Raw genomic sequence first — 22,235 nt, forward strand, 5'->3', positions numbered from 1 at the left:
TAGTGATTGAGCTTTTGCTTTTAGTGCCGATTTATGTTCTTTATGCGATGTTCCCTGCCCAATTGTTACACCCAGGTATTTATATGAACGCTGCTCCTCCACGACTGCCCCTTTGGCCGACCATTTAAACTTGTTTTTTTTGGGATCCACTAAGCGAATGATTTTTGGCATTCAGCAAAATCCTGCGGTCCCACACCAGTGGTGAGCGGAAGCCTGCGGTCCCACACCAGTGGTGAGCGGAAGCCTGCGGTCCAACAGCAGTGGTGAGTGGAAGCCTGCGGTCCAACAGCAGTGGTGAGCGGAAGCCTGCGGTCCAACAGCAGTGGTGAGCGGAAGCCTGCGGTCCAACAGCAGTGGTGAGCGGAAGCCTGCGGTCCAACAGCAGTGGTGAGCGGAAGCCTGCGGTCCAACAGCAGTGGTGAGTGGAAGCCCACGGTCCCACACCAGTGGTGAGCGGAAGCCCGCGGTCCCACAGCAGTGGTGAGCGGAAGCCTGCGGTCCAACAGCAGTGGTGAGCGGAAGCCTGCGGTCCAACAGCAGTGGTGAGTGGAAGCCCACGGTCCCACACCTGGGGAAAGCCCCCACCATCTGGTCTGAGGAATGGTGGCCACACCAATTCGGGGCTACACCTGTGCCTAAACAAACGGTTAAAAATCTAGGGATTAAACTTGACCAAGCGCTGTCAATGAAAGATCATATTGCAGCCACCAGAAACTCCTGCTATTATAATATGCGCCTGTTACGCAGAATGTTTCCCCTCCTTCCAATGAATACACGCAGAACCCTGGTTCAGGCTCTGGTGATAAGCAGGCTGGACTACGGTAATGCTCTGCTAGCTGGTGTTGGAGACGCCGTACTTTCCAAACTATAGGTAGTTCAGAATACCACGGCTAGATTAGTCCTGAATCGTCCTGCGGGCACTGCCTCTGTGCCCTTACTGAAGGAACTACATTGGCTTCCGATAAAGAAGCTTTCCTTTTTCAAAATCTGCTGCCTCACATATAATGCCTTGAGAGGCAAAGGCCCTCGTTATCTGCAAATAAAACTCATAACTTACATTCCCGTGGTGAGCAGAAGCCCGCGGTCCCACACCAGTGGTGAGCAGAAGCCCGCGGTCCCACAACAGTGGTGAGCAGAAGCCCGCGGTCCCACACCAGTGGTGAGCAGAAGCCCGTGGTCCCACACCAGTGCTGAGCAGAAGCCCGCGGTCCCACACCAGTGCTGAGCAGAAGCCTGCGGTCCCACACCAGTGGTGAGCAGAAGCCCGCGGTCCCACACCAGTGGTGAGCAGAAGCCCGCGGTCCCACACCAGTGGTGAGCAGAAGCCCGCGGTCCCACACCAGTAGTGAGCAGAAGCCTGCGGTCCCACACCAGTGGTGAGCAGAAGCCCGCGGTCCCACACCAGTAGTGAGCAGAAGCCCGCGGTCCCACACCAGTGGTGAGCAGAAGCCCGCAGTCCCACACCAGTGGTGAGCAGAAGCCCGCGGTCCCACAGCAGTGGTGAGCAGAAGCCTGCGGTCCCACACCAGTGCTGAGCTGAAGGTCACGGTCTCACACCAGTGGTGAGTAGAAGCCCGCGGTCCCACACCAGTGGTGAGCAGAAGCCCGCGGTCCCACAGCAGTGGTGAGCAGAAGCCCGTGGTCCCACACCAGTGCTGAGCTGAAGGTCACGGTCTCACACCAGTGGTGAGTAGAAGCAAGTGGTAAGGGGAAGCCCCTGGTCCCACCCCAGTGGTGAGCGGAAACCAGTCGTCCCACACTAGTGATGACTGGAAGATTCCTTGAGCTCGAGTGTTGTGGTACTGACCACGAACTTCCCTTGGCAGGTTCTTGACCGGTCACCTGGGGAAGCTCAATGAACTTGCGAGGAGGGGATGTCTGCATTCTACTTCGAGGGAGAGAGCTGACTGACCGCTCAGGAGGGACACTCAAGGAGTCTTTTGTCATTGCAAGAAAAAGATGCTCCTCAGAAGAAGCCGAGACCGAGGAGCCCAGATGTGACACCAACACCGCAACATAGGGCATGACCCACACCAGGAGACAGTGAGTGAGGCCCAGAGGTGTCAACACCTGCGGTTGAGTGCGTCCTGAGTTTATCCCCATAGAAAAGTTACCACGGAGAACAGGTACCAAGAAGTAGAGAATTGCAGTGGGAAGGGCAGCTGTCAGCACAGTTGGACTTTGAAGATAACTCCAAGTGCCAAAGAGAACCCCAAGGACATCTGAGGGGTGTCACCACGGCAGCTCTTTCGGGGGGGGGGGTGCACCTGCTTATCTGGGAGGAGGGTTTGTAATTGGGCCCAGGGAAGACCCAGCTCACAAGATCCTTGCAGTTGCACACTGCACCATCCTGGCTCCTCAGACTGACTTGACTACATCCTCTGGTATCTCGCGCAGAAATCCTACTTTTAAAACACTCATCAGGTCATACTTCCTAAATTGGGAAAGCCCAACGTTGTCCTGCATGTAGTTTGTGCCTCAAAGTGGGGTTTCTTGGGTTACTTACCTTTACATCCCATGTTGGAGCTTGCAGTTTCTTCAGCTTTTACAACTACTTAAGTAGGGTTTAGCATCAGAGCCATACTCCTCTTCCACACCTATAGTGTAAATACCTGATTTCTCCCATTCTGTCTCTGTCCAGATGCAGGGAGTTCATCCTGTGCCTTAGAGCTCGTCCTGTGCTTTAGTGCTCCCTTAACCCACCAGATGTATTTGCGGATCAATTGTAGTGCTGTAAGTTAGAGAAGGAAAATCCACTTTTTTGGCCTACAATTAATAGACTTTTGTTGCAATTGGTGTTGATATATTTAGCAATGCCAATAGCTCAAACTTAATTCATGCGAGACCTATTGCATTGCAAATGCTTGTTTTATGTGCAAATGTTAATATAGTTTAGATTTATAATTCTTTAAAAATCATGTATTTTAAGGATTTTATTACAAAATCGAATAAAGGTAGAAATGAATGAATGATTATATGAAATGCTCAAACCCGAACATTCCACAAATGGAAAGATCAGTCAGTGTGACATATCTGAGAACGGTCTATGCTAAGTACACCATCAGCTCATGCTGTGAAGCCTGCCACAAATAAGATGGCCTGTAGCAAACCCCACACATTGACACTGAACGAGAAAAAGATTTTTCATGAAACGTGAAAGAAACTACAGTTTTTTTTTTTTTAAATGTATTTATTTTATTCATTTTTATATAGCGAGGACCTTGCCCTAATGTGTCAGAACGCTTCACAATAGAACCAGGTACGTTGCGTTAGTAAAGGCACATACTTACACGTTACAGATACAAACGAGATAGATGAAAAGCAAAATAAAACAAGGATCTTAAAAGTAGAAGTAAACTCCAACACTTACGAGACAAAAACATATAGATCCCAAATGACTAGGCAAGTAATACCGCTCTCCTATTTGGGTTAGGGAGTGGCTTTTCTCCGTTCACGGACGCCAAACTTCATTCACGCACCTTTCACCGCATATTGCTGGATTCCGCACAGCATTGTGGGAGTTGTAGTCCTGTATCAATGGCCTCCGCGCACCAGCTCCTGTGTTGCCGTAGTCCTTTGTTTGTGTTTGTCACCCCAACGCTGTCCGCTGGCCAATAAAGCATGGAGCTGCGCGGTCCGGAAGAGGCGGGGTCAGCGACCTATTAGATCATAAGGACCAATCAGCTGCGCGCAAGCGAGTGTTAAAGAACCGGCGGGTGATTTGAAAGTGAAACGGAGTCAGGGAGAGAGCGAGGCGGAGCGGAGCGGAGTCAGAGAGAGAGAGGCGGAGCGGAGCGAGCGAGAGAGAGAGAGAGAGCGAGCGAGGCGGAGCGGACAGCGGAGCGGAGCGGACAGCGGAGCGGAGGACAGAGGACAGAGGAGAGGCGGAACGTTGGGCCGGAGGATTCCGACGAACCCTGCGCGCCCCTCACTCAATTGAACAGTCCTCCCGCCCCTTGCGGCTCTAGCCCCACATTCCCCCACCTGCCATGCCCGTCATCCCCGGGAGGGCAGCTGCCCCCCGCAGCCGAGCCCCCCGCAGCCGTGCCCGAGGAGATCCCCGAGATCCTGGCGGACCCCCGCACCGGACGGCGCTTCAAGCGCGGCCGCTTCCTGGGCAGGGGCAGCATCTCCAAGTGCTTCGAGGTCTCGGACATGGAGACGCAGGAGCTGCTGGCCTGCAAGATCGTGCCCCAGAGCCTGCTGCGGGAGCCGGGGCTCAAGGAGAAGATGAGCTCCGAGGTCTCCACCCACCGCAGCCTGGACCACCCGCACGTGCTGCGCTTCAGTGGCTGCTTCGAGGACCAGGACTTCGCCTACGTGCTGCTGGAGCTGTGCCGGCGCAGGGTACGCAGGGGCACTCCGGGCCGCAGGGGTGTATGGGGGAGCTGTGGGTGGTAACATGAGTGGGAGGCCTGTAGCACTGCTATGCATGGGTCGGTGTATGGGGGAGCTGTGGGTGTTCACGTGAGTGGGAGGCCTGTAGCACTGCTATGCATGGGTCGGTGTATGGGGGAGCTGTGGGTGTCCACGTGAGTGGGAGGCCTGCAGCACTGCTATGCATGGGAGGAGTGTATGGGGGAGCTGTGTGTGATCACACGAGTGGGAGGCCTGTGGCACTGCTATGCATGGGTCGGTGTATGGGGGAGCTGTTGGTGTTCACGTGAGTGGGAGGCCTGTAGCACTGCTATGCATGGGTCGGTGTATGGGGGAGCTGTGTGTGATCACACGAGTGGGAAGCCTGTGGCACTGCTATGCATGGGTCGGTGTATGGGGGAGCTGTTGGTGTTCACGTGAGTGGGAGGCCTGCAGCACTGCTATGCATGGGTCGGTGTATGGGGGAGCTGTGTGTGATCACACGAGTGGGAGGCCTGTGGCACTGCTATGCATGGGTCGGTGTATGGGGGAGCTGTTGGTGTTCACGTGAGTGGGAGGCCTGTAGCACTGCTATGCATGGGTCGGTGTATGGGGGAGCTGTGGGTGTTCACGTGAGTGGGAGGCCTGTAGCACTGCTATGCATGGGTCGGTGTATGGGGGAGCTGTTGGTGTTCACACGAGTGGGAGGCCTGTAGCACTGCTATGCATGGGAGGAGTGTATGGGGGAGCTGTGGGTGTTCACACGAGTGGGAGGCCTGCAGCACTGCTATGCATGGGTCGGTGTATGGGGGAGCTGTGGGTGGTAACGTGAGTGGGAGGCCTGTAGCACTGCTATGCATGGGTCGGTGTATGGGGGAGCTGTGGGTGTTCACGCGAGTGGGAGGCCTGTAGCACTGCTATGCATGGGAGGAGTGTATGGGGGAGCTGTGGGTGTTCACACGAGTGGGAGGCCTGCAGCACTGCTATGCATGGGAGGAGTGTATGGGGGAGCTGTGGGTGTTCACACGAGTGGGAGGCCTGCAGCACTGCTGTGCATGGGTCGGTGTATGGGGGAGCTGTGGGTGTCCACGTGAGTGGGAGGCCTGCAGCACTGCTATGCATGGGTCGGTGTATGGGGGAGCTGTGTGTGATCACACGAGTGGGAGGCCTGTGGCACTGCTATGCATGGGTCGGTGTATGGGGGAGCTGTTGGTGTTCACGTGAGTGGGAGGCCTGTAGCACTGCTATGCATGGGTCGGTGTATGGGGGAGCTGTGGGTGTTCACGTGAGTGGGAGGCCTGTAGCACTGCTATGCATGGGTCGGTGTATGGGGGAGCTGTTGGTGTTCACACGAGTGGGAGGCCTGTAGCACTGCTATGCATGGGTCGGTGTATGGGGGAGCTGTGGGTGTCCACGTGAGTGGGAGGCCTGTAGCACTGCTATGCATTGGAGGAGTGTATGGGGGAGCTGTGTGTGATCACACGAGTGGGAGGCCTGCAGCACTGCTGTGCATGGGTCGGTGTATGGGGGAGCTGTGGGTGTCCACGTGAGTGGGAGGCCTGCAGCACTGCTATGCATGGGTCGGTGTATGGGGGAGCTGTGTGTGATCACACGAGTGGGAGGCCTGTGGCACTGCTATGCATGGGTCGGTGTATGGGGGAGCTGTTGGTGTTCACGTGAGTGGGAGGCCTGTAGCACTGCTATGCATGGGTCGGTGTATGGGGGAGCTGTGGGTGTTCACGTGAGTGGGAGGCCTGTAGCACTGCTATGCATGGGTCGGTGTATGGGGGAGCTGTTGGTGTTCACACGAGTGGGAGGCCTGTAGCACTGCTATGCATGGGAGGAGTGTATGGGGGAGCTGTGGGTGTTCACACGAGTGGGAGGCCTGCAGCACTGCTATGCATGGGTCGGTGTATGGGGGAGCTGTGGGTGGTAACGTGAGTGGGAGGCCTGTAGCACTGCTATGCATGGGTCGGTGTATGGGGGAGCTGTGGGTGTTCACGCAAGTGTGAGGCCTGTAGCACTGCTATGCATGGGAGGAGTGTATGGGGGAGCTGTGGGTGTTCACACGAGTGGGAGGCCTGCAGCACTGCTATGCATGGGAGGAGTGTATGGGGGAGCTGTGGGTGTTCACACGAGTGGGAGGCCTGCAGCACTGCTATGCATGGGTCGGTGTATGGGGGAGCTGTGGGTGTTCACGCGAGTGGGAGGCCTGTAGCACTGCTATGCATGGGAGGAGTGTATGGGGGAGCTGTGGGTGTTCACACGAGTGGGAGGCCTGCAGCACTGCTATGCATGGGAGGAGTGTATGGGGGAGCTGTGGGTGGTAACGTGAGTGGGAGGCCTGTAGCACGGCTATGCATGGGTCGGTATATGGGGGAGCTGTGGGTGGTAACATGAGTGGGAGGCCTGTAGCACTGCTATGAATGGGAGGAGTGTATGGGGGAGCTGTGGGTGGTAACATGAGTGGGAGGCCTGTAGCACTGCTATGCATGGGTCGGTGTATGGGGGAGCTGTGGGTGTTCACGTGAGTGGGAGGCCTGCAGCACTGCTATGCATGGGAGGAGTGTATGTGGGAGCTGTGGGTGGTAACGTGAGTGGGAGGCCTGTAGCACTGCTATGCATGGGAGGAGTGTATGGGGGAGCTGTGGGTGTTCACATGAGTGGGAGGCCTGCAGCACTGCTATGCATGGGTCGGTGTATGGGGGAGCTGTGGGTGTTCACGTGAGTGGGAGGCCTGCAGCACTGCTATGCATGGGTCGGTGTATGGGGGAGCTGTGGGTGTTCACGTGAGTGGGAGGCCTGCAGCACTGCTATGCATGGGTCGGTGTATGGGGGAGCTGTGGGTGGTAACATGAGTGGGAGGCCTGTAGCACTGCTATGCATGGATCGGTGTATGGGGGAGCTGTGGGTGTTCACGTGAGTGGGAGGCCTGCAGCACTGCTATGCATGGGTCAGTGTATGGGGGAGCTGTGGGTGTTCACGTGAGTGGGAGGCCTGCAGCACTGCTATGCATGGGTCGGTGTATGAGGGAGCTGTGGGTGTTCACGTGAGTGGGAGGCCTGCAGCACTGCTATGCATGGGTCGGTGTATGGGGGAGCTGTGGGTGGTAACATGAGTGGGAGGCCTGCAGCACTGCTATGCATGGGTCGGTGTATGGGGGAGCTGTGGGTGGTAACATGAGTGGGAGGCCTGTAGCACTGCTATGCATGGATCGGTGTATGGGGGAGCTGTGGGTGTTCACGTGAGTGGGAGGCCTGCAGCACTGCTATGCATGGGTCAGTGTATGGGGGAGCTGTGGGTGTTCACGTGAGTGGGAGGCCTGCAGCACTGCTATGCATGGGTCGGTGTATGGGGGAGCTGTGGGTGTTCACGTGAGTGGGAGGCCTGCAGCACTGCTATGCATGGGAGGAGTGTATGGGGGAGCTGTGGGTGTTCACGTGAGTGGGAGGCCTGTAGCACTGCTATGCATGGGAGGAGTGTATGGGGGAGCTGTGGGTGTTCACGTGAGTGGGAGGACTGTAGCACTGCTATGCATGCGTCGGTGTATGGGGGAGCTGTGGGTGGTAACGTGAGTGGGAGGCCTGTAGCACTGCTATGCATGGGAGGAGTGTATGGGGAAGCTGTGGGTGTTCACACGAGTGGGAGGCCTGTAGCACTGCTATGCATGGGAGGAGTGTATGGGGGAGCTGTGGGCATTCACGTGAGTGGGAGGCCTGTAGCACTGCTATGCATGGGAGGAGTGTATGGGGGAGCTGTGGGTGGTAACGTGAGTGGGAGGCCTGTGGCACTGCTATGCACGGGAGGAGTGTATGGGGGAGCTGTGGGTGTTCACGTGAGTGGGAGGCCTGTAGCACTGCTATGCATGCGTCGGTGTATGGGGGAGCTGTGGGTGGTAACGTGAGTGGGAGGCCTGTAGCACTGCTATGCATGGGAGGAGTGTATGGGGAAGCTGTGGGTGTTCACATGAGTGGGAGGCCTGTAGCACTGCTATGCATGGGAGGAGTGTATGGGGGAGCTGTGGGTGTTCACATGAGTGGGAGGCCTGTAGCACTGCTATGCATGGGTTGGTGTATGGGGGAGCTGTGGGTGTTCACACGAGTGGGAGGCCTGTAGCACTGCTATGCATGGGAGGAGTGTATGGGGGAGCTGTGGGTGTTCACACGAGTGGGAGGCCTGTAGCACTGCTATGCATGGGAGGAGTGTATGGGGGAGCTGTGGGTGTTCACATGAGTGGGAGGCCTGTAGCACTGCTATGCATGGGTCGGTGTATGGGGGAGCTGTGGGTGTTCACACGAGTGGGAGGCCTGCAGCACTGCTATGCATGGGTCGGTGTATGGGGGAGCTGTGGGTGTTCACACGAGTGGGAGGCCTGTAGCACTGTTATGCATGGGAGGAGTGTATGGGGGAGCTGTGGGCGTTCACGTGAGTGGGAGGCCTGTAGCACTGCTATGCATGGGAGGAGTGTATGGGGGAGCTGTGGGTGTTCACATGAGTGGGAGGCCTGTAGCACTGCTATGCATGGGTCGGTGTATGGGGGAGCTGTGGGTGTTCACACGAGTGGGAGGCCTGCAGCACTGCTATGCATGGGTCGGTGTATGGGGGAGCTGTGGGTGTTCACACGAGTGGGAGGCCTGCAGCACTGCTATGCATGGGAGGAGTGTATGGGGGAGCTGTTGGTGTTCACACGAGTGAGAGGCCTGCAGCACTGCTATGCATGGGAGGAGTGTATGGGGGAGCTGTGGGTGTTCACGTGAGTGGGAGGCCTGCAGCACTGCTATGCATGGGTCGCTATGGCAGGAGTGTATGGGGGATTTCATGGCTTCACAAAGTACATTGTTTGAATTCTGAAATACACGTTTACTTTCAAACGCATTCTCGTCTCTGCACTCCTAACTAAGACACTATCAATTAAATACTGAGCGTCTGCGGGCTACTAAACATTAATTTTTAATCTAATATTTGTATGGATGGACCGAAACGGAGTGAAATCTTCCCTTGAGTTTGAGGCAAGAATGGTTGCTTATCTGAGATGCCATTTCTCATGCTCTGATTGTCCTTGCAGTCTCTACTGGAGTTGCACCAGAGGAGGAAAGTGGTGACTGAAGCAGAGGCCCGATACTACATGCGACAAATCATCAAGGGGTGCCAGTATTTGCACCGGAATCGGGTCATCCATCGTGATCTCCAGCTTGGTAACATCTTCCTCAATGATGACATGGAGGTGAAAATAGGTAAAGCTTTCTTCAGTGAAGCAATCTAAGTGTAGTGATAAAATTGCCCACCATCAGAGTTGTAAAACTATACTGGTTGAGGTCAAGAAGGCCCGAGGCAGGAAGAAAATGTTTCTGCTATGTAACTTTACTTGAAAGGCGATGGTTGCCATGGTCCTAAGTACAACCCAACTAATGTCAATTCCTTAACTGCATGAGAGCCAATTGCTGAAGGGGACAGATTGAATCACGGATTTGTATTTATTGTAAAGTATTGATTGCATCTGGCAGGTGTATTTTATCACTACCTGTATGCAATATCAAAGTAGATAAAAAGAAAAAAACCAAAAGGCTGACCACCAATGTCATACCCATTGGCTTTGTCAATGCTGGTTTGTTCATGTTTCCTATACTTTTGTCGCACTGGTTACTGATTTTCTATTGTGAATATTTTTGTGGAAATACAACTTTTACTAAAAGATGCTTTAAAGGATTGGAACTTAAAATCTTTCCATAGTTTAGGAAAACGTTTTTCCCAGTTGACATCAGACAGAAAGCAGGTCTTTCCTCAGGAGCAGGTATCTGTCTCTTTGCGTCTTCTGATGCTGGATAAAAAGCCTACTTGAGACACTAGTTCATTTGTCTGCGGGGTGGATACCCAATGTGCTCTAGGTCATGGTCCGTAGTCTAGACAATCCAACTTTACTACTTGTACAAAAAGTAGCAGCTAAGACTGCATGAGTGGTCTGGTAGCCGTGTGGTACATTGACTTCCATTAATATGCATTTGCCAAGATTGTACTTTAATCAAGTGGACGAGTTCTTTATTCATATTAAGAGCATTCTACCAATAGTTGACTAGTCATTGACTGCCATGCTGGCATTTTGCCCTAGTGGTTTGGTTTGGGGGTGTTGGATTTTTTTTTTATCGCTAGGATTGCTCAAATTATGTTCCTTCTGACTGGCATCTGAAATGTACTTGCTTTAATTAGATGACTTTGGTTTGGCGACAAAAATAGAGTTCGATGGTGAACGCGGGACGTGTGGGACTCCAAATTACATCGCTCCTGAAGTCTTCGGCGAAGTGGGTCACAGTTTTGAGGTGGACATCTGGTCTCTTGGCTGCATTTTGTAAGTACAGCTTTGAAGAGGCAGTCTGTATCGTGCTTTTTAGGTCTCGGAACTGCGAACAGATTGCGAAGCAATCTGTCGTTCCGAGACTCTATTGTAATCATTCTCGGTTTCAAGGAGTCAAGGGAGACAGACAATTGCGGTGCACGCGCAACCTTGGAACTGGGACCAGGTCGCGCGCCTCCTGTCTCCCATGGCTCCTTGGAAGCAGACTCACACGCACACACACACACACACACACACACACACACATACAGCCCCCCCGCCGCGCATACACACATACAGGCCCCCCCCGCCGCGCATACACACACAGAACCCCCCCTTACACACACAAATCTCCTACCTCGTCTCGGCTTGTCATCGCGCTCCCTTGCCCCCGCTCCTCTGGTGCGCGCGCACCACTGGTTTCTATTCCCGCGTCGGCCGGTTTCGATTCCGTGCTCGTGCTTGTTAGGTCTCGCACTTGGCGACGAATGTCGCCAGCGAGATCTATTGTTACCCACTTGCCTCCCAAGTGGTACAGACAGGGGCACACGCCGATTGTGGTCTGTGGACGCGCCCGCGAACACGTGCATGTGCACAGCTCCCTTCATCATCGCAAGCTTCACTTTCGTAATGCGCACGCACGCTACAAGCCCGGGAAGCACTGTCTTCTTGTATTCAGTCTTCATGTCCCTCTAAGTACCCCTCCTCAGCAGTATAGATCACCCTCGCCCGTTATTGCTTACCGTGCCCTTCTCGTCCTCGCTCTGGCACCTCTCCCCGTAGTCTCCTTCCACAACCAGGTCCGACCTGCGAGACCCACAGAGCGGCGCGCCTCCCGGTCCCTGGACAGCCTGCCCTTTTTCGGTGATTTTAGCCTTCCTCGGTGGACAGGTATGGCCATACCTGCTACGGGGTCTCATCCATCCAAGCGGACTAGAGGGTCCTCTATCCCTGAGCATTCGAGCGAACGCGCTCCACCCCCCACCTGCGCAGTCCATCCGGCAGGCGCGCGCTCGCGACTCCACTCCTGACCCGTTACAGGAACAACAGAGAAAGTTACAGGCGCGTCCTAGAGATGGCGTGCTCCCGCCCCCTCCTTCCCTCGCTCTGACCGCAAGCGCGCGCACCAGCCTGCACCTGGTGAGGGCAACGGCGCGAGACAGCGGAACCCGGGCAGAGCGCGAGATTCTGCCCCGCAGCAATGCCTCCACAGCCCGAGTGCGGCAGAGGAAGCTTCCCCACTCTGCCCCGCCTGCCCGAAGAGGGTGAGTTAGGGGAAGAAGGGATATTGCTTTCAACTATCTGTTCCCACGTCAACACGTCCCAGCAATCACACCCTCTCCTAGACGTGTCAGTCTCACATTGAGCCACTCTGACTGCAGCCCAATTAATACCGAGACCCGGCGGGGCCTGCCGGTTGTAGGTGCTCTACTGCAGTGGTAATGAACAGTGCTCGCACCGCAGTAACCATATTTTTAAAAAGCGTGATCGACTACATCCACACGATCGGCAGAAAACTCGACCTATCCCCAAGCACAGGAACGGAGCGGTGACTGCTAGATCCCAGATTGAACACAGCACACTACAGGCAGCTCGGCCGCTGAATTTTCATTCCGCTGGAGTGGTTGTGATCACAAGGAGGCCTGGCCCGTACCAGTTTGCAGCCGCTGAAGCTCACTTAAAAGTAAGTCGAGTGAAATATCCTCACTCTTCTGAAATGTGTTTTAAATTATGTTACCATGCGGGTTATCTTCGAGTGCGTGCCCTGCGTTACAGCTGAAGTCTTAGGGTTATTACTTCATTTTCAGCTACGACATAATCTGTAGCATGCTGGTGGCTGCGGGGATGGGCTGGTAGTTGTGCGCCAACCGGGACGACCGCAGCGCTCGGGGTGAATGATTTAGGGTCGACACGTTTTTTAAATAAATATTGACATGGCGTGCACCTTGGTTGTGACCTGTGGCCCTCCTGGTCCCAAGTGACAGCTCAGGGGACTCACACATGCGTCCAGCTCCCCTTCGAGCATTTCTGCACTTCTCCCAGTCCACTTCATGGAGTGTGAAAACAGGAAACAGCAAACCGGAAAAAAGTTGAAAGTTTACAAAGGATATCAGAATTTGGGCCTTAAACATGAAAACTGACAAATACACAAGTAAGAGAGAAAATAAAAGTTAAACGTACTTTGTTATTTTATAACATGTAAATATGTTTGAGTACAGTCTTCAATGATTCAATATACTCCGCCCGATTAAATTAGACCCCAGCATTTTAAGAGCAAATGAACTTCTACTTGCAAGCAACAGTCAAATAGTAGTTTCTTTCCACGATTCCTGTTAGTTTAACAGGATTTGAACTTGTAACAAACCAGAAAGTGGGCACCGAAAGATGTCTTAATTGTGTTTCCTCACTGCCCTGAAGATGTATATATGCCACGATATATCTATATGGAAGCCTAGAAGCCCTGGCAGTGAAGGAGTTATTAAAAGCCGAGCAAGTGCACGCTACGGAAAATCCAGGAAGCGGCCAGAGAAACTGACGGATGATGAAGTACAAGAGAAAGCACACAGTCTCAGGCTTGCAAGGTCTGAGTAAAGCCAGCCCTGTCCAGTACAACGCGTCAGGAGTTACAGCGCCTGCGCTGAGCTTTGCATTGCAGGCACTGTCTGCAGTCTGCACAGAGCAGGGTTCAGCCTCAGGGAGGCTGGCTCAGGCTCTGCTCTCTGGGCTCCATTTTTGGTGCTGTGGAGCAGTTTTAACATCTTCTGAGACTTTCTCGTTGCTCAAATGAGTGTAATTTCTAATATTTATATGTTTCCCTCGTTTTCATTGCTTAATTTTCCTCCTGAAAAAGTGTCACTCATAGTCGTTGAATGTCACTCATAATTCCACTGAATTTATGAAAATGTCACACATGAGCAATCTGAATCCTTGGCAGCTATGCTACGGTGAAGCTTCAACTTTCTCTGAAACGTGTAATGCTGCCTGTACCCTGGCATCGCCAATTAATTATACCAAAGGGCCCTCTTTGCTGCTCATATTCCCTGTGCACATGCCTTCATCTTTCACGTTTCCTTTCTAATCACCGCCACAGCAGACATAACTTGTTTTTTTACCGGATGGACTCTCAGCGTCGGCAGAAGTTTTTATTGCCTGCCCTAAAGTGGTTTCAGGGTCGGTCCTAGTCAATAAGGCTTCCTGCACCGAGTGAGGAGACCAAGAAGCAGGGGAACGATGCAATGATTCTACATTTATTGTGTTGTGCCAAATCCTATGATTACCAGCTCGGCGTCGCCAAATCCTACGATTACCAGCTCGGCGTCATTTTGTCTAGAAAAGAAATGTGTGCACACGTTCACGCATCTTTTGCATTAATAAAATTACTTTAATTGCACCTTTGACCTTCCTATTACTAGCTGAGCTAGGTGGGCACTTTCAGGCCACGGACCGTTGGTTTCACAAATATCGCCACATCTGGGGCATTATCAGACAAGTAACAATGATGAACCGCTTAAAAAAGCAAAATAACTGAAATGAAAAGAATAGCAGCAACATCTCACTAAATTTGAATTATTGCCTACAAACATAGAAGCATAGCAAACTGATGTATCCAACGCAGCTTCTTTTATCCGTCTGTAGGAAAGAACTCCTTGAGGTTGGATTGCTTGTAAAAGCCTCTACAGTGCCCCTTTTCCGCATGCTCCCGGAATTAGCCTACTTCGTCCGTTTGAAACTTGTATATGAAATGGGTCCGCAAATCTTTCCAGCTTTAGCCCACTCATCATTTGCACATGCGGGTTGCGTGGAGATTTGAGCTGCCGGTGACATTTTTTTTTAACTGTGTTAGTAACCAAGTGCTGCTTTTCCTCACGTTCCCACCATTGATATGGTCTCAGGGATGACACTACAGAGTATATGTTAAATGTGCTGTTGGAAGAAAACAGAGAACAAGGTAAGTAAAAAAAAAAGCCTTTATGCTGATGTAGAGGCTTCCACCCGTGCGATCACTGGAAACTGTCACTCCAGCTGGCTGCATTTCAGATCACAAACTTTACAGCCTTAACACTGAGCCATAAATATTACCGTATACAATCAATGATCTATCTTGTTGAAGACTTTTTGGCATTAATATTTTTGGACATCATGAACAACGTGCATAATGTAGTTATACACTAGATTACACTGTAAACATTGATATTGGGCTATTATTACTTTAAACAATTTTCCTATGACATGCCGAAGTGTTTACTAACTTGTTTACTAGGCATCAATTTAAGCCTGAGAGCCATGTTTCTTTTAAAATGGATGTCATTCTGTCTGCACATTTAACTGTTCGTTATGTGTGCAGAATACAGTCAAACAGTTGTTTTTCCGTTGTCCTGGCAACTCTACTCCAGTTTTGGTTTTCTTACTTGCTACCTCCTCCGTTCCAAACTTCTGCTCGCTCTTTGATAATCCCTTCTATCAGTTAGTATCTCATTTTTAGCACCAACAAGCTCCTTTCTTGAGTGCCATTGCCCTGTTCACTGGTCCAGTGTGCTGCTGCATAATACTGAGCCTTTCTCGTTCTTATCTGGCACAATTACCAGCACCACCCACACCCTGCATCGAATGTTCACTCCTTCTATCCCCTTCTCAAGTATATGGTCTGATCATCTTTGGCTGTTTATTGTGCTTTCTTGCGCTTATACCGGGCTCTTTCTACTCTGCTCCTTGTGTATAATGCTGCATTTCTCTCATTTCTCTTCTTCCTTCTACCTCCTGCTGCTCTTCTCTTCACTGTCCTTACTAGTACCTCATGTTGCTCCTCTCCTCCTCGCTCTCCTTCCTTATGCCATCACGCAGCTCATATCCTCACACTCCTTTCTTGTGCCTCACGCTGCACTTCTCCTCACTCCTTCCTTGTGCCTTACGCTGCTTTTCTCCTCCTCACTCTCCTTCATTGTGCCTCACACTGCTCTTCTCCTCCTCACTTTCCTTCCTTGTGCTTCATACTGCTCTTCTCTTCCTCTCTCCTAGCTTGTGCCTCACGCTGCTGCTCTTCTCCTTACTCTCCCTTCCTTGTGCCTCACACTGCTCTTTCCCTCCTCACCCTTCTTCCTCGTGCCTCACGCAGCTCTTCTCCTTCTCACTCTCCTTCCTCGTGCCCCACGCTGCTCTTATCCTCTTATCCTCTTATCCTCTTCAGTCTCCTTCCTTCTCTCTTTCGCTGCTCGTCTCATTCTCCTTCTGTGTGCCTCACACTGCTCTTCTCATTCTCCTTTTGTGTGTCACACTGCTCTTCTCATCCTCCTTCCTTGTGCCTGGCGCTGCTCTTCTCATTCTCCATCCGTGTGCCTCACGCTGCTCTCCTCATTCACCTTACTTGTGCCTAACTCTGCTCTTCTCATCCTCCTTCCTTGTGCCTCACAATGCTCTTCGCATTCTCCTTCCATGCGCCTCACACTGCTCTTCTCATTCTCCTTCCTTTTGCCTCACGCTGCTCTTCTCATTCTCCTTCCATGCGCCTCACACTGCTCTTCTCATTCTCCTTCCTTCTGCCTCACGCTGCTCTTCTCATTCTCCTTCCTTCTGCGTCACGCTGCTCTTCTCATTCTCCTTCCTTCTGCGTCACGCTGCTCTTCTCATTCTCCTTCCTTTTGCCTCTCGCTGCTCTTTTCCTCATTCTCCTTCCTTGTGCCTCATGCTTCTTTTCTCCTCACTCCTTCCTTCTGCCTCACGCTGCTCTCCTCCTCACTCTCCTTCCTTCTGCCTCACACTGCTCTTCTTAATCTCCTTCCTTGTGCCTCACGCTGCTCTTCTTATTCTCCTTCCTTGTGCCTCACGCTGCTCTTCTCACTCCTTCCTGCTGCCTCACGCTGCTCTCCTCCTCACTCTCCTTCCTTGTGCCTCACACTACTCTTCTCCTCCTCCCTCTCCTTCCTTGCGCCTCACGCCGCTCTTCTTATTCTCCCTCCTTGTTCCTCACGAAGCTCTTATCCTCCTTCCTTCTGCCTCACGCTGCTTTTCTCATTCTCCTTCCTACTGCCTCACGCTGCTCTTCTCATTCTCCTTCCTTCTGCCTCATTCTGCTCTTCTCATTCTCCTTCCTTCTGCTTCACTCTGCACTTCTCTTCTCCCTCTCCTTCCTTGTGCCTCATGCTGCTCTTCTTATTCTCTCTCCTTGTGCCTCACGCTGCTCTTCTCATGCTCCTCCTTTCTGCCTCACGCTGCTCTTCTCATTCCCCTTCCTTCTGCCTCGCGCTGCTCTTCTCATTCTCCTTCCTTCTGCCTCATGCTGCTCTTCACCTACTCAGTCTCCTTCCTTATGCTTCATGCTCCTCCACAACTATTAATTTCTATCCAATCCGCATAATTCCACCACACCACCTAAAACATCCATAACTCATGGGTAAAAAACATTAACATTTTCAATGCCAAAAGCTTGAAATCAAGCAAATGCGAGACCTATTGCATTTCCAATGCTTGTTAAAGGTGGATTGAGCCATAAGTGACCTAACACGGCAGCAGGCTATTACATTATCTAATACTTTCATTGGATGCGGTTTAGAGGCAAAATCCTCAATCTAAGACCTTGATCATAATCCTGTTTGTCCAGAACACAAGGACTCTTTAATTTTTTTTCCTCCAGATTAAATTATTTGTTTGCCCCAGTAGCCCTTTTGGTGGTTAAAACTGTAATAGTTGATTGACTTGCATGTTAATATTGGTTGCTAGGCATTGCTGTGAATAATCCCCCCCCCCCAACAAAAAAAGGATTGCACGGAGTGCTTATTCAAAGGCTTGTGTACTATGAAATCTTTTTTAGTGGCAGGTCTGAATGTTCAAAGGTTGCAGTATCATTATTGTTAAAATACAGTGCGCTTCCCACAAACGCCACAATTTTATGTCATGGAGTAGATCAGGCGAGACTAGAGTGGGAATATTAATCGGCCCACTGACCAGATACTGCAATCGCTCGACGCAATGGCGCGCTGGCTGCGATTTAAGCTCAGTCGTCCCACCGTCTGTGGGCAGTATGGTCTCTGACTATTTGACTTTGGTAATGACTACAGTCCTTTGTTCTGCTCTGTCCTCCAGGTACACACTCCTCGTTGGAAAGCCACCCTTTGAAACATCCTGTCTCGAGGAAACCTATATGCGAATCGAAAGGCATGAGTACACTATACCAAAGGTGAGGTTGTACTTTTTGGGTCGAAACGCGTGCTCAATTATGCATAATGAACGAGGTCTGACCTGCTAGCAGTTCATGTTCATCTATAACCCTCAAATGTCTATGGGTATTGAAGGGGTGTGAGGCACATGGTTCTAAAACCCCTTTGACAAAGGTGAAATATTAGTCTGATAAATGAGAATGGATGGAGGGTCTGCACACAAAGGGCCCTTTGAGACATCTGGCTTTAAGTTCTTGTATGGTTGGCTCCAGTCAAAAGCTTGTTTTGTGGGAGAGTATATATTTTACTTCTGTCATGGCTTCACCTCACTTTTTTTTTTTTCCAGCACCTTCACCCAGTACCTGCATATCTGATTTCAACAATGCTGCAGTTTGGTCCCAAGTCACGCCCCGCCATTGACGAGCTGCTAGCAGATTTCTTTACGTCTGGATATATTCCAGTTTGGCTTCCTTCCTCCTCTCTGACTGTGCCTCCCCGGCTTCCTTCCACCTGACTGACTGTGCCTCCCGGGTTATCAATCGTCCCAACCAGTATTAAGGCGAGACTCAAACCTTTAGCTGCTCTCAACAAAGGTAAGCAGCACACTGCCTGCTGCACTCTACACTTCAACACATTCACCACTTTCCACAGCCTCTCAGTGCTCAGTTTGAGCTGGCATCTTGGTGGGAGCGATTGGTCGGGGGAATTTACACTCAACCAGAACTGTTTCAAACCTCCAGTGAGCATGGCCCACAGTTGTGTTGTCTCGTTCAGTGCACTGATTCTTGCCATTGTGTTCAGCCTCCATTAATTTTTAAAGGAACCAGTTGACTGCTAAAAGGCCTTTTATCCAACGCTCCAGATATCTTTTTGTCCACTCTTGGGAATAGTTTGTTTTTTCATGTGTGCAGGTTTGTGTTTATATTTAGGACTTTGAGTGAGTGGACTTGAGTCCGACCTCATTAAAAATGTTTTGGCGACCAACAAAGTCTCCCTCGGTTTACATAGTTTTTGTCTTAGTTTTCGGGGAGGGGGGCTGGTATTTAAATTGATGAGCAAATTGTGTTCTGGTGGGTGTACTACACCTTTATTCAACAGGAGTTGATTAATGTAAGCCTTTCTTGCTCAGGTCCTGAGAGTCGCATGGTAGGAAAACAAGCAGTTTCCGAAAAGGACGATGAGGTGGTTACAGAGCCCTTGGACTGCTACCTCTCGGAAATGTTCCAGCAGCTCACCAGCGTCAATGCCACCAAGCCTTGTGAGCGGCCAATCATCCGGCAAGGTGAGGTGAAGCAGTGTAACATCTGAGGTGTATGGTTGTACTACTTGTGATCTTTAGGGGGTGAGGGTGATTGTATCCAGTGTAGATTGTATACAGCGCCAAGACGCCTCAGCATTAGTGCGCTTTAGAAATACCGTCAGTCAGTGTTTCTAGTGTAACCTATGCTATGTTGGTCATCTGATCTCGCTTTGACCCGGCATTAATAACTGGAAGCCCTGGGGTGCGATGGAAAATTGCCCAGGTGCCTTTCTTTGATCAGACTGGAGATTGCACTAGAGTAGCCAAACCTTCAATTCTCCTGTTAATCAATGTGCTTTGTGTTTCAGAGGAAGCTGAGGATCCGGCCTGCAGTCCCATATTCTGGGTTAGCAAGTGCGTTGATCATCGTGACGAGTATGGATTTGGTATGTATTGTGTATGGCTGTTGACATGCCTAACCAGAGTACAGGATGTGCTGTTTCATGTAACTACTAGATTTGGCCAAGCAAAAGTGTACATAGTCTTGCGTAAGCACTATCCAAGTGGGAGGACATTCATAATGGGGATTCCTTCATATTCCTAAACCTTGAATACAAGTATTGACATCCTGGAACACGTGGCTTTTAAAGTAAACTTAGTACTTATTTTGTTTGACTTCCAAGTGCTTCCCAGATCTGAATTTTTTTTTTGCACTGGGGATTGACATGGATGAGGTGGTGTCACTCACTTTGAAAGTGAGAGACTAGAGTGCCCAAATTCTTGTAATGTGTGTCAACAATAATTTGAAGGCTGACCATTTCAGTTTCTCAAATTGCCCATAAATGGATTCTGTTCAGATGGAACTAAATAGTTTGAGCAATCTGCACTTGAAAGTTGGGCTACAGAATTCCCTTTATTGTTGAGCACTTTAACAAGTGCAGCATAATCGTTGTAATCTAGTCATACTGTCTTGTTTCAGCTTAAAGGGCACATACATAGTTTAATTCTCTCGATCGTGTCCTGAACCGGTGTCCACTGTGTCAATAGAATATTCTGACTGCCAACACATGGGACATTGTAAAGACCATCCCATCAGCTAAAGGACAGTCATGTTCTATTGAACCAGAATTACTATGCTCAAATGATTCTGAGCATCCATGGCAAAAATAACATTTCCTTCTGGGCTGAAGTTTGGCTGAAAGGAAGGTGGTATTTGTGGAGAGCCCTCTGACCTAGTATAGACCCTGAACTTCATCTGCTGTAACTGCTAACACCTGCATAGGGCTTCATTGACTCTGGGCTCACATGTTCATCATTGCAGGCTGGTCTAGAAGAACAAGTCATATTCTTCTTTCAGTGTTGTCATAACTCCTGGCAGATTTTGCTTTTTATTTTCTTGCTTTTTAAGTCTAGGTAACTGATTTACAATTGTCAAAGATTGAGCTGTCTTAACTCCTCCCTTTCTCTTGCAGGCTACGAGTTGTGTGATAATAGTATTGGTGTACTGTTCAATGATCGCACCTGCTTGATCATGCACAACGATGGTGACACCCTGCAGTATATTCATCGGAATAAAACTGAGTCTTACCTAAATGTCAGATCCTACCCCTCAGTCCTGGATATGAAGGTGAGTCTTGGTTACTTCCTCAGCACTGTTCATCACACATTTCCCAATTCACTTGACCCCTCCATTTGCAATCTCAAAGCACAGAGCAGTTGTGTAGGCTCATGAAAGATTACCTGTCATTGTGGCGTTTGCACCAGAGCCCGTTTTTGTTTTTTAAATGTTCCTGTACAAGTGGGTTCAGAAGTCTGCTAAATGCTTGAACTGATCAGCATTTCAGCGAAGCCTGCTTTGAAGATGGGGGTGCACTACTTTTTAGGTCTCGCCTGTCAATGCGCTTGCGCATTGAGCTTGTTACTATAGCTATGAAACCTTTCTGGCCAGACTTCTTCCTCTGGTGTCTGACTTATTGCAGTTGGTGTATTTCCTTTGTGAGCTCAGCACTCTTACATGGAATAAGTTTGCTTTGCATCTCAAAACTTTTTTCCTCCCTTCCCAGATCACACTACTGAAGGGCTTCGTGAACTCCATGAGTGAGCATTTGTTGAAAGCTGGGGCCGACATCACACCACGTGAGGGCGATTAGCTGGCTCGAATGCCCTACCTCCGAGACTGGATGAGCAACAAAACTGCAACCATTCTTCACTTAAGCAACGGAACTGTGCAAATCAACTTCGGCCAGGTCAGACTCGCTGTACATAAAACCAATTCACGGGTACAGAGTATCCAACTTAACTGTCCTTTTATGTTCTCCATCACTGACTGCTGGGTTGGTGCTAGGGGGCCTGGGCATGTGTAATTGACTAACTTGACCTGCCACTGCAGTCTTGAGTTGGTTGGGTTTTTTGTTTTTTTAGATGCTGAACTACTGGGTTGCATCCTACCACAATATTTTAACTCCTAACATGGGCCTTTGATGTGTTGTAAGGATTGCAGTTATCTAATGCTAAAAGTGTCCTCTCTGAAGCCCTTTCCTGTACGCTTGGAGTGGAGTAAGGCAAATATAGCAGGCACTTAGGATTCCTTCCTGGCTGGGACAGGGGTACAGCAATTTCTGTGAAATGAGCATAAAATTGCATTTTCAAATTTTGCAGTGGTGGGTGCTAATTTGATTCCTATATGTTTGCAGGATCACAGCAAGATAATACTCTGTCCCCTGATGGCTGCTGTTGCGTTTATTGATAAGAAGCAGGACTTCCGTACCTACAAGCTAAGCTTGATAGAGCATGGTTGCTGCAAGGAGCTGGCGAGTCGGTTGAGATATGCACTTTCCATGGTGGAGATAATGCTCATAGATAAGCCAACTGCATCTGCATGTGCAAAGCCTTCTGCCTAGACCTGCTCCCATCTCTGACTGCAGTTTGCACTTATAAAAAAATAGTTTACTTTTTATGTATTAAGTGGGGGTCTTGTCCTTCACTCTTGTTCCTCTTTGTAAATATTGCTCACCATATGTATATGTAATATCAGCAATATCTTGAATCAATTATAACTGTAAAAATATATATGATATAGACCAAAAAAAGATATAAAATAAAACTGATATTTTTATATAAGACATCTTTTGATATTTATTATTATTTCACATTATGATGT

The 22,235-nt window shown here is 50.3% G+C and overlaps 1 pseudogene; it reads left to right on the forward strand.

Annotated features, from left to right (window-relative positions):
* Window positions 1-2,023: 2,023 nt before the first annotated feature.
* Window positions 2,024-21,975, forward strand: LOC144783419 (serine/threonine-protein kinase PLK1-like; annotated as a pseudogene).
* Window positions 21,976-22,235: the final 260 nt, after the last annotated feature.

Source organism: Lissotriton helveticus, chromosome 9 (assembly GCF_964261635.1).
Source record: "Lissotriton helveticus chromosome 9, aLisHel1.1, whole genome shotgun sequence".
NCBI lineage: Eukaryota > Metazoa > Chordata > Amphibia > Caudata > Salamandridae > Lissotriton > Lissotriton helveticus.